We start from the raw sequence: 17,939 nt of genomic DNA on the forward strand, positions 1-17,939 counted from the left end.
GATGTTTTCCTTGAAGATCTTTACGGAGTTCTTCCTGAAAGAGAAATTGACTTTGAAATAGATCTCCTTCCAGATACCCAGATTATCTCTATTCCACCCTATAGAATAGCTCCAACTGGGTTTAGGGAGTTGAAAGAAGAGTTGAAAGATCCCTTAGATAAAGGATTCATTAGGCCCAGTGTTTCCCTATAGGGCGCTCCAGTCTTGTTCGTGCGTAAGAAAGATAGTTCTCTCAGAATGTGTATCAATTACTATCAATTGAACAAGGTCACAATGAAGAATAAGTATCCACTCCCAAGGATTGATGACTTGTTTGATCAACTTCAGGGTGCCTGTTGTTTCTCTAAGATAGACCTCAAATCCAGATATCATCAACTCAGAGTTAGGGAATATGACATTTCAAAGACAGCCTTTAAAACCCGATATGGTCACTTCAAATTTCTATTTATGTCTTTTGAATTAACAAATTCCCCTGACAACTTTCATGGACTTGATGAACAGAGCATTCAAGTAGTACTTGGATATGTTCGTCATAGTCTTCATTGATAATATTCTCGTCTATTCCTATAGTGAAATTAATCATGCAGACCATCTCAAAATTGTATTACAGACTCTTAGAGCTCATCATCTATTCATCGAATTCAATATGTATAAATTTTGGCTAAGATCAGTACCTTTTTTCCATATTATTTCTGATGATGGCATTAGAGTTGACCCTTAAAAAACCAAAGCAGTGAGAAACTAGCTCTGACCCATCTCTCCATCAGATATCAGGAGCTGTTTAGGTTTGGATGGATATTACCAATGGTTTGTTAAGGGTTTTTGTCTATTGAATCCCCTATGTCTCGATTGACTCAAAAGAAATTCAAATTTTAGTAGTCAGATTCTTGTGAAAAGAGTTTTCAGGAGTTAAAGACTTGACTCACTTCAGCCCCAGTCTTGACTTTGACAGATGGTTCATATGGGTTTGTTATTTATTGTGATACTTCCAGAGTTAGTCTTGGTTGTGTATTAATGCAGAGAGGTAAGGTCATATCCTATGCCTCTAGACAACTTAAACCTCATGAAAAGAATTACCATACCCATGATCTTGAGTTGGAAGCTATTTTTTTGCCTTGAAAATTTGGAGGCATTATTTTTATGGAGTTCATGTTGATGTGTTCACGGATTACAAAAGTTATAAATATGTATTCTCATAGAAAGATTTAAATCTTTGTCATATAAGGTGGCTTGATTTGTTGAAAAATTATGATATATGTGTGTTGTATCATCCGAGCAAGGACAATATAGTGGTAGATGCCCTTAGTAGATTGTCTATGGGTAGTGCTGTTCATGTTGAGGATGATAAGAAGAAGTTAGTTAGAGAGGCTCATCAGCTTACTAGATTAGGTGTTCAGTTGGCTGATTCAGCTGAGGGTAGTATATGGGTTCAGAATGGTTCAAAATCTTCTTTGGTTGTGGAAGTGAAAGAAAATCAAGGTAGGGATTCTAGTTTGGTTAAGTTGAAGGAATTTATTAGAGATTAAAAAGAAGAAGTTTTCTCTCAAGGGGTAGATAGTGTGTTGTGAAGTCAGGGTAGGCTGTGTGTGTAATGTGTTGATGGTTTGAGACAACAAATTTTAGTGGAAGCACATGGTGCACGTTACTCTTTACACCAGGAGCAACAAAGATGTACCATGATTTGTAGGAAATCTATTGGTGGAGCAACATAAAAAGGGATATTGAAGAGTTTGTTGTGAAGTGCTCTAACTATTCACAAGTTAAAGTTAAGCACCAGAGGCCTAGTGGCACATTGCAAGAGTTCAACATTCCCACTTATAAGTAGGAAGAGGTGAGAATAGATTTTGTGATGGGTTTTCCTTATACGCGTCTTTAACATGATTTGATATGGGTTGTTGTAGACAAAATTACCATATCAACTCATTTCTTGCTAGTTCATACTTCTTATTCAGCTGAGGACTACTCCAAGCTCTATATTAGAGAGTTGGTTAGGTTGCATGGAGTCCCATTGTCTATCATTTCATATAGAGGTAGTCAGTTTACCTCTCACTTTTGGAGAGCTTTTCAGAAGAGTCTTGGTACCTAAGTTCATCTCAGTATAGTTTTCATCCTTAGACAAATGATTAGGCAGAGTGGACTATTTAGACCCTAGGGGATATATTGAGGGCTTGTGTTCTTGATTTCAAGGGTAGTTTGGATGATTAATTATGTTTGATTAAGTTTGCCTACAATAATAGTTATCACTCTAGTATTCAGATGGCTCCATTTTAGGATCTTTATAAGAAGAGATATAGATCTCCTCTTGATTGTTTGAGGCAAGTGAGGCTGCTTTAATAGGACCATATTTGGTGTTTGATGTAATGAAGAAGGTTTAGTTGATTACGGAGAGGATTAACACAACCCAAAGCCATCAAAAATCCTATGTAGATGTGAGGAGTAGAGATCTTGATTTTGATGTTGCGGATTTGGTGTATTTGAAAATCTTGCCTATGAAGGGAGTGAAGAGATTTGGCAAGAATTGGAAACTTAGTCCCCAATATGTTAGACCTTAAAGAATTTTGAGTCACTTTCGTAAGGTAGCTTATGAGCTTGAATTGCTTGAAGATTTAGCATCAGTGCATCCAGTGTTTCATGTTTCTTTATTAAAGAAGCGTATTGGTGATCTAGCTGTTGTAGTTCCTTTAGAAAGCATAGATGTTCAAGATATCCTTTCCTACAAAGAAATCCCAATTGAGATCCTTGATCTTCAGATTCAAAGGCTAAGAAATAAAGAAGTTCCTTTGGTCAAAGTTCTTTGGTGGAATCAGTCCATTGAGGGAGCCACTTGGGAAGCAGAAACAGATATGCGTACCAAGTAACCTCATTTTTTCTCTTCAAACTAAGACTCCGCTTAAGGTAACAGTTTTCCTTAGACTATTTCTTTTCCATTCTTAGTTCCATCTATATGACTATTCTTATGTCGTTGCATGCATTCACAAAATCAGTTCAGTTCATGTATCATGTTTGTGACTCAGTTAAGTATTTAGGTTTTCAGTCATGCATATTCAGTAGATGATCTCAGGTTCTTCAGTACCCTCAGCAAAATTAGTCTCATTCGAGGACGAATGTTCCCAAGGAGAAATATTGTAATACCATGTATTATTCTTAGCTTAGTTCAGCTCCAAGTTGCATGCATAAGGGGCTTAAATCCTAAAATATTCACTAAGTATTGGTAACTTAGGCATTTTTAAGTCCTCTTAACTTTGAGGATTTTTTAAAATTAGTATTCTCAACCCTGAGGTGTTGGTTTTTGAGTTAATTCATGTTTCGGGGTGTAAGAACCATGTCTCGGAGAAGTTTTGAATTTTTTGAACGAGGTTTGGGGCATATTTGGATCACAAAACCCGAGAGTTAGAGCGATAGGGCCGCTTTGTGGTGTTAATCGTGATGGCACCTTCACCGCATCACTATAAGCCTTTAAAATATTTTCCAATTATGAATTTAAGTGTCTGAGGAGTAGTTGTGTCTTTTTCCCTCAATTCAAGTCATCAAATTATGAATTATAATGTAAGTTAAGGCATTATTTGCCCATCTTCTTCAACTCTCCTCTCAAAGAAACCCTATTTACCTCCCAAAAACATTAAATTTGATTACTTTCTCTCCAATAAAACTAAGAATTTAAGTTTCCTGATCCAAGAACATTCAAGAAAGCATCAAGATTGGTGTTCCTCTTTCAAGCTTAATGGTTTAGGGTATGTGTAATGTTCATCCATGGGCTCTTTTCACCTATGGAATTCAAGAATCTCTTCTTATGTTTGAAATTAAGAATTCTACATAGTTAAGTTGAATTATACCATGAACATCTTGATAATTTGATTTCAAGTTTTGGTTAAATATGTTTTCGATGGAATGATCCATTGCATGTTTTGAATATTGAACTCTTGTCATTTAAAAACTTAATTCATGGTTTTAGTATTGTAACTATGTTATTATCACGTGATTTACCCATTCCCACTCTTAAGTTCATGAATCTCATATGTTTGATGAAATGTCTAAGTGTTGGATTTTGAATAATGATTCCCTACTGTGGTTTCAAATCTGTTATATATTTGTATTGTTATTTCTATTCAGTGTTGGGGAATTATGAATAACCGATACTTAACTGTTTACATAATTTCAGTATCTTCAGAATGACTTCAGATATACCATGAGCATTATCATTCAATCAATTATTATGAGCAGTTGTTGGTTTAGTTAAACGTTCAAACCTGTAAAACCCGGTAAGATCCTACCTCAATTCATTTCACCATTGTATGTAAAAATTGGTCCAAGAGTTAGAAAATTTCACTAAGTGTTAGGACTTAGTCATTTCTAAATCCACTAATCTTCGATGATTTTATTTTCTATCTTCCCGACATTGTAAAGTTAATTGTTAAGTTGATTCATGATTGGAGTTGTCAATAGAACATATCGGGTAAGTTTCGGCATTTTCGGACGAGCGTAAGGGCATGTTTAGAGATGAAAAACCATAGAACCCCGCAACAGGCCTGCGGCGCGGGGCTTGGTCTGCTGCTTGAGGGGTGCCTGTGGCAGAGCCCACAATACCCCACTTATCACCCACCACTATTTTCCAGCTTTTGATTCCATTTTTCCAAGGGCAATTGGGTTTTTTCTCTTCATCCATTGGTCCATAACACATGATTAAGTGTTCCAAAAGCATTATTTGTTATATTTTACTCAAAATTCTCTCAACAAAAAGTAATTCTCTCTCAAGAACAAACCCTAAACTCTTTAAAATTCAAGCTCAAGCTTTAAGAAACCACTGATAACTTTCACTAATTCATTAATTAAAGTATGTGTGATGTTCATTCATGGGTCCTTTTCACCCATGGAGTCCAATAATCCATTTTCAAGTTTAAAACCATGATTTTTTCATACTATTATGAGTTATCTTCATGAGGTTATTATGAATATTGATTAAAAATTATTTTTACCATGTGTTTTAGTTGGAAATTGTCCTTGACACATTTGACTGATGATGTTCGCATGTTAAATCCTAAATCCATGATTTTAGTATGTCAATTATGTTAGCATCATATGTTTTAACTATTCTTATGCTTAAGCTTATGAATTTCAAGTGTTTGATAAATGCCTAAATGATTGGGTTTTGAACAATGTCTACTTACTATGTTTTTGAAGCTTCAGTATGTTCCTATTGTTATTGTTATTGAGCCCTGGGGGTTATTAATATCCAAAATTTAATTGTTTACCTAGTTTTCAGTATCGACATAATGATTTTAGTTATACCATGAGCAATATCATTCTATCAGTAATATGGTCAGTTGTGAGTCCAATGAGCTCAATTTAGTCCAATAATCATAGTCTTTCAGTTGGGAGTAAAACTTAGCACCGAGTGAATGTTGGGATGACGTCTCCCTCTTCAGTAGGCATGCGGCACTTTTGTTCCCCATCAGTAGACATGAGATGTTAGTAGCAGTCCCCAGGTTCCATATATACGGCGCCACCATAAACTTTGAGAGGTCCCCATCAGTTAGGCATGACACCCTCATCCTTCAGGATATCATATTAGTGGATCCACACAACCAATGTTAGTACTCATGGCATGGTACTAATTCCCTTCCAACTGGGGTTACAGGTTGGACCCTGATAGTACATTAGGGCATGTCGGTAATAGCTAGCTCCCACAGTCTCAGTTCAATTTTGATTTGCATGACCATAGCATACAACTATCAGTATTTTAATTTATAGACTATATCAGAATCATGTTTGATACTTGGTCATGCATTCTCAGATTTTTACAGGGTTTATGCATTCATACTTAATTACCTCATGCTATTCAGTCAGTTATTATCTCATGCATATTACCCATATATTTTAGCCTAACCTCATCTAATATACCAGTACATTCAAAGTATTGACCGCATACTCATTTCTTATGCTATGATGTCTTATTTCATAAGTTCAGACACTTAGATTCCCAACCGTACTTAGACATTCCAGCACATCAGCAGTAGTAGCAGCGGTGAGTCCTCATATATTGAGGACCTTTTATATTTATCTCAATCTTTAAGCTCAGTAGTCAGTCAGAGTTAGTTAGGGGCTTGTCCCATCAACTCCCCAGTCAGTTAAAGGCTTTTCAGAATATTTCAGAAAGTTCGTCATTTTTCCAGTTATTATTAACAGTCTTCCCAGTATTATTTTCAGATGCTTTCAGAACTATGATTTTCAATTGTATGTTTTGGTATTTAAAACCTTATGGCATTTTCAGTTAAATTCCACACATGTTATTTTGTTATCTATTTTATTCAGTGCTCATAACAGGAACCAACTCATGGGTTAGTTTGTGGTCTCTCGATATTATAAGCACCGTATGGCATTCAGGGTGTATTTACAGGGCGTTACAAACTTGGTATTGAGACTAAGGTTTTCAAGTGTCCTAGGGAGTCTGAAAAGCCACGTTGACTAGTGTCTTGTGCATGTGAGCGAAACGATAAATTTCCCTCCTTTCTATATTCATGTCATACGAATAAGCATAGGATCTATTTATACTCGCTTTCTAATTCAATATTTCTTCCATTTACAAAACATGCCTCCCATAAAGACTAATGGAAGAATAAACAAAAATTAGCCAACACCTCTACCAATTTAGAAAGATCCCTTGAATGAGCATGTCTGTCATGCTGATTTTAGATCTGCATTTACTACTTTAACCTATTCAGTATCAGCTTAGAAGAATTATCTAGCTGCCATTCCAGCCAATCCAGTGGAGTGTGCAGTGATGTATGATTTAGATGTGACAAGCCAGGCCATAGGATGATGGAGTGTCCGACTGGTATGTGGAATGGTAGGAGCGATCGCTAATAGGGCCAGGATAACTCTTCAATAGCACCAGCAGGTTGCCCAACTCAGTAGGGTTCCACTTCCAATGCCATCAGCGGTCAGTGCCAGAATAGATTCTATTCCCTTTAGACTCATCATGATCAGGAAAGATCTCCTGATATGGTTACAGGTATGTTACAAGTCTTTTATTTACATATTTATGCTTTGTTAGTTATGGGGCTTCACTCTTTTGTAAACCCTTATATAGCTGTCAATTTTGGAGTTAGTCCCAATACCTTAGTAGAACCCTTCTTAGTATCTACCTTAATAGGTGTCTCTATTATAGCCAGGCATGTATATAGGAACTGTCTGATCACAATATCCTAGAAAGTCACTTTAGTTGATCTTGTCGAGTTAGAGATAATTGATTTTGATGTCATTTTTGGCATGGATTGGCTCCACTTATGCTATGTTTTAGTTGACTGTAGAAACAGAGTCGTTTAGTTTCAGTTTCCAAATGAACCAGTGATTGAATAGAAGGGTAGTACTTCAGTGCTTAGGGGTCAGCTTGTTTAGTACCTTAGAGCGAGAAAAATAATATCCAAGGAGTGTGTTTATCATCTTGTTCGAGTCAAAGACTCTAATTATGAGACTTCTAATCTCGAGTCAGTTTTAGTAGTAAGGAAATTTCAAGATATGTTCCCTGAAGACCTTTCGAGGGTTTCTCCCAAAAGGGAAATTAACGTCGGAATAGACCTTTTTCTAGATACCCGGCCTATCTCTATTCCTCTCTATAGAATAGCTCTAGTTGAGCTTAGGGAGTTGAAAGAACAGCTAAAAGATTTCCTAAAGAAGGGATTCATTTTACCCAGTGTTTCCCCATAGGGAGCTCTAGTCCTTTTTGTATGGAAAAAAGATAGTTCTCTTAGAATGTGCATCAATTACCGTTAGATAAACAAAATCACAATCAAGAATAAATATCCACTCCCCAAAATTGGTGACTTATTTTACCAACTTCAGGGTGCCAGTTATTTCTCAAAGATAGACCTTAGATCCGGCTATCATCAACTCAAAGTCAGGGAATGTGACATCCGAAAATGGCTTTCAGAACTCGGTATGGTCGCTTGAATTTCTAGTTATCTCCTTTTATGTAACAAATGCTCCAGTAGATTTCATGAACTTGATGAACCGAGTGTTTAAATAGTACTTGGATATGTTCATCATAGTCTTCATTGATGATATTCTTGTCTATTTCCGTAGTGAAAATGATCATGCAAATCACCTTAAAATTTTACTGCAAAATCTTAGAGCCCATTAGTTGTTTGCCAAATTTAGTAAGTGAAAATTTTGCCTAAAAGCAATAGCTTTCCTTGGCCATATTGTTTCTAGTGATGGCATTAGAGTTGATCATCAAAATACTGAAGCAATGAGAAACTGGCCTAGACCCATCTCTCCTTCAGATATCAGGAGGTTTTTAGATTTGGCCGGCTATTACCAATAGTTTGTTGAAGGGTTTTTATCTATTGCGTCCCCCATGTCCAGATTGACACAAAAGAAAGTCAAGTTTCAGTGGTCATATTCTTGTGAGAAGAGTTGTCAGGAGTTGAAAAATTGACTCACCTTGGCCACAATTTTGACCTTGCCAGATGGTTCAGATGGGTTTGTTGTTTACTGTGATAGTTCTAGAGTTTGATCGGGTTGTGTTTTGATTAAGAGATATAAGGTCATAGCCTATGCCTCTAAACAACTTAAATCCCATGAATAGAATTATCCAACCCATAATCTTGAGTTGGCAGCTGTTTTGTTTACCTTAAAGATTTGGAGGCATTATTTGTATGGGGTTCATGTTGATGTGTTCACGGACTATAAAAGTTTTCAGTATGTGCTTTCGCAGAAAAATTTGAATCTTTATTGAGAAGGTGGTTAGAATTGTTGAAAGGTTATGATATGAGCATGGCCAATGTAGTGGTAGATGCCCTTAGTGTATTAACCATGGGAAGTGTTGCTCATGTTGAGAATGATAAGAAGAAGTTAGTTTAGCAGGTTCATTAGTTGGATAGGTTAGGTGTTTGTTTGGTTGATTCAGCTGAGGGTAGTGTATGGGTTCAGAATAGTTTGGAGTCTTATTTGGTTGCCGAAGTGAAAGAAAAACACGATAGGGATTCCAGTCTGGTTAAGTTGAAGGAAGCAGTCAGAGATTAGAAAATAGAGGTTTTCTCTGAAGGGGGAGATGGTGTGTTGCATTGTCATGGTAGGCTGTGTGTACCGTGTGTAGATGGGTTAAGACAAAAAATCCTTATGGAAGCGCATGGTGCGTGATACTCTTTCACACAGGAGCCGCTAAGATGTACTGTGACTTGCGAGAAATCTATTGGTGGAGTGGTATGAAGAGGGATATTGTAGAGTTTATAGCTAAGTGCTTGAACTATCAACAGGTTAAGGTTGACAACTAGAGGACTAGTGGTACGTTGTAGGAGTTTAGTATTCCCACTTGGAAGTGGGAAGTAGTAAACTTGGATTTTATGGCAGGGTTTCCCCGTTCACATCGTCAACATGACTCGATTTGGGTTATTGTACATAGAATGACCAAATCAGCCTATTTCTTACCAGTTCATACTTCTTATACAACCGATGACAATGCTAAGATCTATATTAGAGAGTTGGTTAGATTGCATGGAGTTCTGTTATCTATCATTTCAGATAGAGGTACTCAGTTTACCTCTCACTTTTAGAAGGTTTTTTAGAAGGGTCTCGATACCTAAGTTTGTTTGAGTACTACTTTTCATTCTCATATATATGGTTAGGTAGAGAGGACCACTCAGACCCTAGAGGACATGTTGAGAGCTTGTGGTATCGACTTTAAGGGTAGTAGGGATGATCACTTGCCTTTGGTTGAGTTTGCCTACAATAACAGTTATCACTCTAGTATTCAGATGGCTCCATTTGAGGCTCTCTATGGGAGGATATGTAGATCTCTTATCGGTTGGTTTGAAGCAGGTGAGGCTATTTTGGTAGGGCCAAATTCGCTGTTTAATGTGATAGAAAAGGTTTAGTTGATTAGGGAGAGGCTTAAGACATCCCAAAGCCATCAGAAATCCTATGCAGGTGTACGTAGGAGAGATCTTGAGTTTGCAGTTGGGGATTTAGTGTATCTGAAAATCTCTCCCATGAAAGGAGTGAAGAAATTTGCAAGAAGGTAAAACTAAGTCCCCGATATGTTAGCCCTTACAGGATCTTGAGTTGTTATGGGAAGGTAGTGCATGAGCTTGAGTTTCCTCTAAATTTGGCATCGGTACATCCAGTGTTCCATGTTTCTGTAAGACCCCACAAAATCCTAAGCTTAACTCAAATCTTTAAAGCTTGTTAAGGGGTCCCAGACTTAGAAATTTCAGCTAAGTGTTCAAACTTAGCGTTATTTTACCCTTCGTAGGTTGGCAACTGTATTTCACAACCTATATGACATTTAAATATTGATTTTTAGGTTAATTCATGATCATCAATGCCAGTAGGTGTTTTTGAACAAGTTTTGGTTTCTTTGGAATTCATTTGAAACACATTCAAAAGTCTAAACAAGTGGATTGATGCAATCTCAATCAGCCGTGTTGCCTATCGCGTCGATGAGTATTTTCCCCTATCTCCCAGTACAAATTCTAGTGAACCGATGCAAACTCGATACCGTGTGTTGGCTATCGCATCGATGCCAATGACGCAGCGCGTTGCTAAATCAGTTTTCAGTTATTAACAAATCACGTCCTTAGGGGTAGTTGGGTCATTTCCCACCTTATGTCAGCCTCCAAAACACAAAATTATGCCCTTTAGAGGCAAAATTCATTCCCTATTCAGAATTTACTCAAGAACAAAAGCCCTAGGTGATCGAATTTCAAACTCAAGGATTAAGATTTCACCATCATTCTTCAAGAATTGAGCGTGTGAAGTGTTCATTCGAGGGTTTCCTTCCACCTTTGGAGCTCAAGAAACTCTTTCTAAATACAAGTTAATTGATTTCATGGATTTCATGTTGGATCTTGAATGTATTAATGATTATGATATTAATGGTGATCTAATTCCATGATTTGTCCCAAGTTCATGCAAACTAGTTTAATTGTGAATTGAATTTTGTGAACTACATGCCTAACTCTTGAATTGCAAGTTGAATGTAGAATACATGATTAATACATGTTTATCGATATGTGAAATACCCATGCTCCACAAGTGTTTGTCAAAATGATTATGTGATTAGACTAGTCCAAGCATAACATGTTATTGTGCAATATCTATCATGCTCAAGCTCATGTATAACAAGTGTTTGACCAACTATGTCTAAGTGAATGTATTATTAGCAAGCTAGTATAATGATTTACTAAAGTCATGAAGTGATTTACTTTTCATGCTATCGAGTCCTGGGGGTATTTAATACCCAACAATTTAGCTTCTTACCTAGAGCCAGTATCAGTTATAGAATAATCTCAATTATGTCATAATCAGTAGTCTCTCAGTCAGTTACAGAACTCAGGAAAAACTCAGTAGACTCAGTATCTGTCCAGTCCAGTTTAGTATCTAGTTCAGACCTCAGTAAATTTAGTCAGTTAATAGAATTCAGTAGTGTTCCATTAGTCAGTGGAACTCAGTGAACTCAGTCTAGTTCAGTTAGACAATATAATCAATAACAACTCAGTCAAGCTTAGTATGAACTAGGAATCAGTTTAGTGTCTATTAAGTTGGGAGTAAGATTCAGCACTAAGCGAACCTAGGGATGGGACCATTCCTGCCAGTAGGGTTTTACCCTTAGTAGCAATCCATGCATTACAAAACTACGTAGTCAGCGTAGGTTGAGATATCTTCCTGCTAGACTAGGGTTGATACATCTCATACGAGTTTTCTTGCCCTTGAGGCTTGACAAAAGAGGTTCCTATCAGAGAGGGTTAACTCATAGTTGTCTTTACTCGTGGCATAGTACTAATACCTTGTCAATTGGGGTTACAGATTGGACCCTAATCTATTTAGAAAGGGGCATGTCGGTTAGATGATTACCTTCCATAGTCTCAGTATCAGTCTTTAGAATAGAATTTAGTTCAGTTCTACAGAAATTAGGACTGTCAAATACAGTTACTCAATTTAGTATAAAACTTAGAATAGTTCCATAGAATTAGGACTGTCAGACATAGTCATTCAGTTAACAGTAATACAGTATCAGTGAACTCAGATATCAATAAATTAGTTATTCAGAACTCAGTATCCAGTGTTATCATGACCTCAGTTACAGTTTGTGTATTCATGTATGTACTTTTATTCAGTTATACTTATGTTATTAAGTCAGTATTTTTCATGCATATGAACCCATGCAACTCAGTCTACCTCACTTAGCATACCAGTACATTCAAAGTACTGACTCATACCTTTCTTTTACGCTATGATGTCTTATATCATAGGTTCAAATACATGGGCTCCCGATCATACTTAGCATCCCGATCTATCAGCAGAAAATAAGTGGTGAGTCTTCATAGTTTAAGGATATAATTATTACTTCAATATCCCAGTTTATTAGTTTTCAGTAGTCGGGGTTAGTTGGGGGTTTCTCCCATCAATCCCTTATTCAGTCTGTAGAGGCTTATCAGACTAGAGTATTTTAGACAAATATATCAGTATTCAGTACTTAATATTTACTTACAGTATTGAACCTTATGGCAAGTTTTTACCTAATTTTCCCATAATACAGTATTATTATTCAGTTATTACAGTAGGTACCAAACATGGATTAGCTTGTGGTCCCTCGGGATTATGAGCACCGTGTAGAGTACAGGGTACAGGCTTGGGGCATTACAAACTTAGTATCAGAGCCTAAGGTTCAACAGAGTCCTGGGAAGTCTAAAAGACACATCTAGTAGAGTCTTGTGAATGGGTGTGTAGCACACAACACTTATGGACAAGAGGCTATTAGGTATTTTAGTAAAAGTTTCCCTTCTTTCAGTACTCATGTTGTGCGAGTGAGCATGAGGTAAAGTTAAACTCTCAATCTAATTCATTTTCTCCTTTTTATTTATAGAACATGCCTTCTAAAACGACTCATGAAAGGAGAATCGGAAACCAGTCAGCACCTCAACCCGTCCAGCCAGATCCCCTGGACGAGCATGTTTCCTAAACTGAATTTAGAGCAACTTTCACCATCCTAGCTCATTTTGTGGCAGCCCAGAATGAATGCCCAACTGCCATTCTAACAAACCTAGTGGCCAATACTACTGTAGCTAGGATTTGGGACTTCACTCGAATGAACCCTCCATCTTTTATTGGGTAAAAGTTAGATGAGGACCCACAAGAATTTCTTGATCAGGTCCAGAAGGTTACACATATTATGGGGGTGATATCTAGTGAGAGTGCCAAATAAATTGCATATCAATTGAAGGATATGGCTCACTCATGGTTTAAATAGTAGAAAGCAGAGAAGGCTGCAGATACAGGGCCCATAGAATGGGAGGAGTTTGCTATTGCTTTTTTGGATAGGTTCTTCTTGCTAGAGTTGAGAAAAGCAAAGGTTTTGAAATTTATAAATTTGAAGCATGGCAATATGAAGGTGCAAGAGTATTCTCTCAAATTTACTCAATTGGCGAGATATGCTCCTCATGTGGTAGCAGGTAACAGATCTACGATGAGTAAGTTTGCGTCTGGCATGTCTAATAGTGTGGTCAAGGAGTGTAGGACCGCAATGTTGATTAAGGAGATAGACATATCCAGGATCATGGTCCATGCTTAGCAGATAGAAGAAGCTAAGAATAGGGAGAAGAAAAAGGAGAACAAGAGAGAGAGAATAGGTAGTTTAATTTCACTCAGCCTAAGTTAGAGAGTGGCAATCATTCTTAGTTCCACCCAAAATCCTCATTTCTAGCTCCGTCCTCAGCCAGTTTTCCTGTGCTAAAATTTAGAGATGGCAATAGAGATGGGGCATTAGGCTCTAAACCCCAGGTTAGTGTTAGTAGTGCCTGAACAAATCCTCTCTGCCAGAAGTATGGCAAAAACCATCAGGGTATCTATAGAGTTGGCAGTGACATATGCTTCGGATGTGGCAAGCCAAGCCACAGAGTCAGATAGTATCCTCAGGTGGGTTTGCAGAGTCAGTATAACCGTCCCTCAGCTCAGTCCGATCGCACAAATCAGCAAGGTCCTACTTCCAGTGCCACCAGTGGGCAATGCCCAAATAGACTCTATGCTCTTCAGTCCCATAAGGGTTAGGAAATTTCTCCTGATGTGGAATTGGTACGTTACAAGTTTATCATTTACATATTTATACTTTGCTAGATCCAGGAGCTTCTTTGTCTTTTGTAACTCCCTATATAGCTATTGACTTTGGAGTCAGTCCTGAAATTCTTACCGAGCCTTTCTCAGTCTCTACCTCAGTAGGTAAATCTATCATTGCCCAGCAGGTATACAGGAACTTTCCGGTTATGGTATCTTAGAAAGTCACTTCAACAGACTTAGTCAAATTAGAGATGACCGATTTTTATGTCATTCTTTGCATGGATTAGCTTCATTCCTGCTATGACTCAGTTGACTGGAAAAATAGAATTGTCAATTTCTACTTTTTGAACGAACCCATCCTAGAGTGGAGGGGTAGTATTACAGTACTTAGGGGTCAGCTTGTTTCCTACCTTAGGGCAAGGACAATGATATCTAAGAGATGTGTCTACCATATCGTCCAAGTCTAAGACTCTAGATCAGAAACCCCCTACTTTTGAGTTAGTATTAGTAGCATGTGCATTCCCAGACGTGTTTCTTGAAGATCTTTCTAGATTTTCTCCTGAAAGGGAAATCGACTTCGAAATAGGCCTTTTTCTAGTTACTCAGCTTATCTCTATTCTGCTATACAGAATAGCTCCAGCATAACTTACAGAATTAAAAGACCAGTTGAAAGATCTCATATATAAGGGATTAATCTGACCTAGCATGTCCTCGTGGGGCGCACCAATTTTATTCATGCATAAGAAAGATGGTTCTCTCAAAAAGTGTATTAACTACCGTCAGCTAAATAAAGTCATGATCAAGAACAAGTATCCACCTCGCAGAACCGATGACTTGTTTGACCAAGTTTAGGGTGCCAGTTACTTTTCTAAGATAGACCTCAGATCAATCTATCATCAACTTAGAGTCAAAGAATGTAACATTCTGAAGACAACTTTTAGAAATCGGTATGGTTACTTCAAATTCTTAGTTATGTCCTTTGGTCTTACTAATGCCCCAACAAATTTTGTGGACTTGATGAACCATGTGTTCAAGCAGCACTTGGACATGTTCATCATAGTCTTCATAGATGATATCCTTGTTTACTTTTGCAGTGAACATGATCATGCAGACCATCTTAGAATAGTATTATAGACTCTTAGAAACCACCAGCTATTCTCCAAATTTAGTAAGTGAAAATTTTGGCTAAGGTCAGTAGCTTTTCTTGGCCATATCATTTTCGGTGAGAGCATTAGAGTTAATCCCGAAAAGATTGAAGTAGTGAGAAATTGGCCCAGACCTATCTGTCCATCAGATATTAGGAGTTTCTTAGGCTTGGCTAGCTATTATCGATGATTTATTGAGGGATTTTCACCTATTGCATCCCCCATGTGCAGATTGACTCAAAAGAAGTTATGTTCAGTGGTCAGATTCTTATGAGAAGATATTTTCAAGAGTTGAAGACTTGACTCACTACAGCCCCAATTTTGACTCTACCAGATGGTTCAGACAGCTTTGTTATGTATTGTGATGCATCCAGAGTAGGTTTGGGTTGTGTCCTCATTCAGAAAGGTAAGGTGATAGCCTATGCCTCCAAACAACTCAAACCCCATGAAAAGTACTATCCAACTCATGATCTTGAGTTAGCAGCAGTAGTATTTGCCTTAAAGATTTTGAGGCACTACTTGTATGGTGTGCATGTTTATGTGTTCACTAACCATAAGAGTCTACAGTATGTGTTCTCTCAGGAAAATCTAAACCTCAATCAGAGAAGGTGGTTAGAGTTATAGAAGGACTATGACATGAGCATCTTTTATTATCTGAGTAAAGCCAATGTAGTTGCTGATGCTCTAAGTAGGATATCTACGAGTAGTGTTACTCATATGGATGATGGTAAGAATAAGTTAGCTCAGGAAGTTCATCAGCTTGCCTGAATAGGTGTTCGCTTAGTCGATTCAGTAGAAGGTAATGTATGGATGCAAAGTATCTTAGAATCATCCTTGGTTTCCAAAGTAAAGGAAAAGAAGGATAGGGATCCCAACCTAGTTAAGTTAAAAGAATCAATCAAAGATTAGAAGATAGAGGTTTTCTCCCAAGGGGAGATGGTGTTCTGCATTATCAGGGTCGGCTATGTATGCCAAGTGTAGATGACCTAAGACAATAAATTTTTACAGAAGCGCAGGCGTGTGTTATTCTATTTATCTAGGGGCCACTAAGATGTACCATAATTTATGGGAGATCTACTGGTGGGGTGGGGTGGGATGAAGAAAGACATTGTAGAGCTTGTGGCTAAGTGCTCCACATGTCAGCAGGTTAAGATTTAGCACCAAAAGCCTAGTGGTTCTATGCAGGATTTTAGTATTCACACTTGGAAGTGGGAAGAGATGAGCATGAACTTTGTGATGGTTTTTCTTCATACTCATTGTTAGCATGATTCAGTTTGGGTCATTGTAGACAGGATAACGAAATCAGTTCATTTCCTACCAGTCCATACCTCTTTTTTAGCTGAGGACTATGCCAAGATCTATGTCAAATAGTTGTTCAAATTACATGGAGTTCCATTAGCTATAATCTTAGATAGAGGTACGCAGTTCACCTCTCATTTCTGGAAGGCATTCTAAAAGGGTTTTGGTACCTAAGTCCACCTTAGTATAACTTTTCACCCTCAGATAGATGGTCAAGAAGAAAGGACTATTCAGACTTTAGAGGATATGCTGTGTGCGTGTGATATAGACTTTAAAGGTAGTTAGGATGACCACTTACCTTTGAATAAGTTCACATATAACAACAGCTATCATTCTAGCCTTCAGATAGCTCTATTTGAGGTACTCTATGGGAGGAGATGTAAATCTCCCATTGGTTGGTTTGATATGGGTGAGGTTGCAGTGGTAGGGCTTGACTTGGTATTTAATACCTTAGAAGAAGTTTAATTGGTCAGGGAAAGGCTTAAGACAACTTAGAGTTGACATAAATCATATACAGATGTGTGTAGAAAGGATCTTGGATTTAAGATTAGTAATTGTATGTATTTGAAGATCTCTCCTATGAAAGGAGTAAAGAGGTTTGGAAAGAAGGGGAAGCTTAGTCCCTGATATATCGGTCCTTACCGAATTCTGAGCCATTTTGGAAAGGTAGCTTACGAGGTTGAGTTGCCTTCAGACTTAGCTTTAGTCCATCTAGTGTTCCATGTCTCTTTGCTAAAGAAATGCATAGGTCACCCAGCATTTGTAGTCCCTGTAGGGAGTATCGATGTTCAGAACAACCTCTCTTATGAGAAGATTCCAGTCAAATCCTCAATTTCCAGATTCGCAGACTGAGGAACAAAGAGGTCCCTCTAGTCAAAGTTCTTTGGCGGAACCAGTCCGTTAAGGGAGCTACTTAGGAAGAAAAAGTAGATATGCGGACCAAGTATCCTCACTTTTTCTCTGCAAATTCAAATGCAGCCCAAGGTAACAATTTTCCCTTGAACCTACTCAGTTTCATGCTCAGATTTTCTTTATAAACTTGGTATCAGTTACCATTGCATATCCAGTCATACATTTATGAGTCCGTTCAGTTAGATATTCATGAATCAGATATGCATGTTCAGCATAAGAGACTCAGCTTATCAGCAATCTCAACTATGTACTCATGCATCAGATATAAATGTTCAGTATAAAATTTCAGCATATCAGTAATGTAGTCATGAAATCTTGTTGCAGTATGCATGTTTAGTAAAGAAGTTCAGTCAATCAGTTTTCCCAGCTTAGTTAGTTAATAGAATTCAGTAGTTTTCCATCAGTCAGCGAAACTCAGTGAACTCAGTTCAGTGCAGTTAGACAATATAATCAGTAATAGCTCAATCAACCTTAGTATGAACTAGGAATTAGTTCAGTATCTATTTAGTTAGGGGTAGGATTTAGCACTGAATG

Source organism: Capsicum annuum, chromosome 7, assembly GCF_002878395.1.
Source record: "Capsicum annuum cultivar UCD-10X-F1 chromosome 7, UCD10Xv1.1, whole genome shotgun sequence".
Classification (NCBI taxonomy): domain Eukaryota; kingdom Viridiplantae; phylum Streptophyta; class Magnoliopsida; order Solanales; family Solanaceae; genus Capsicum; species Capsicum annuum.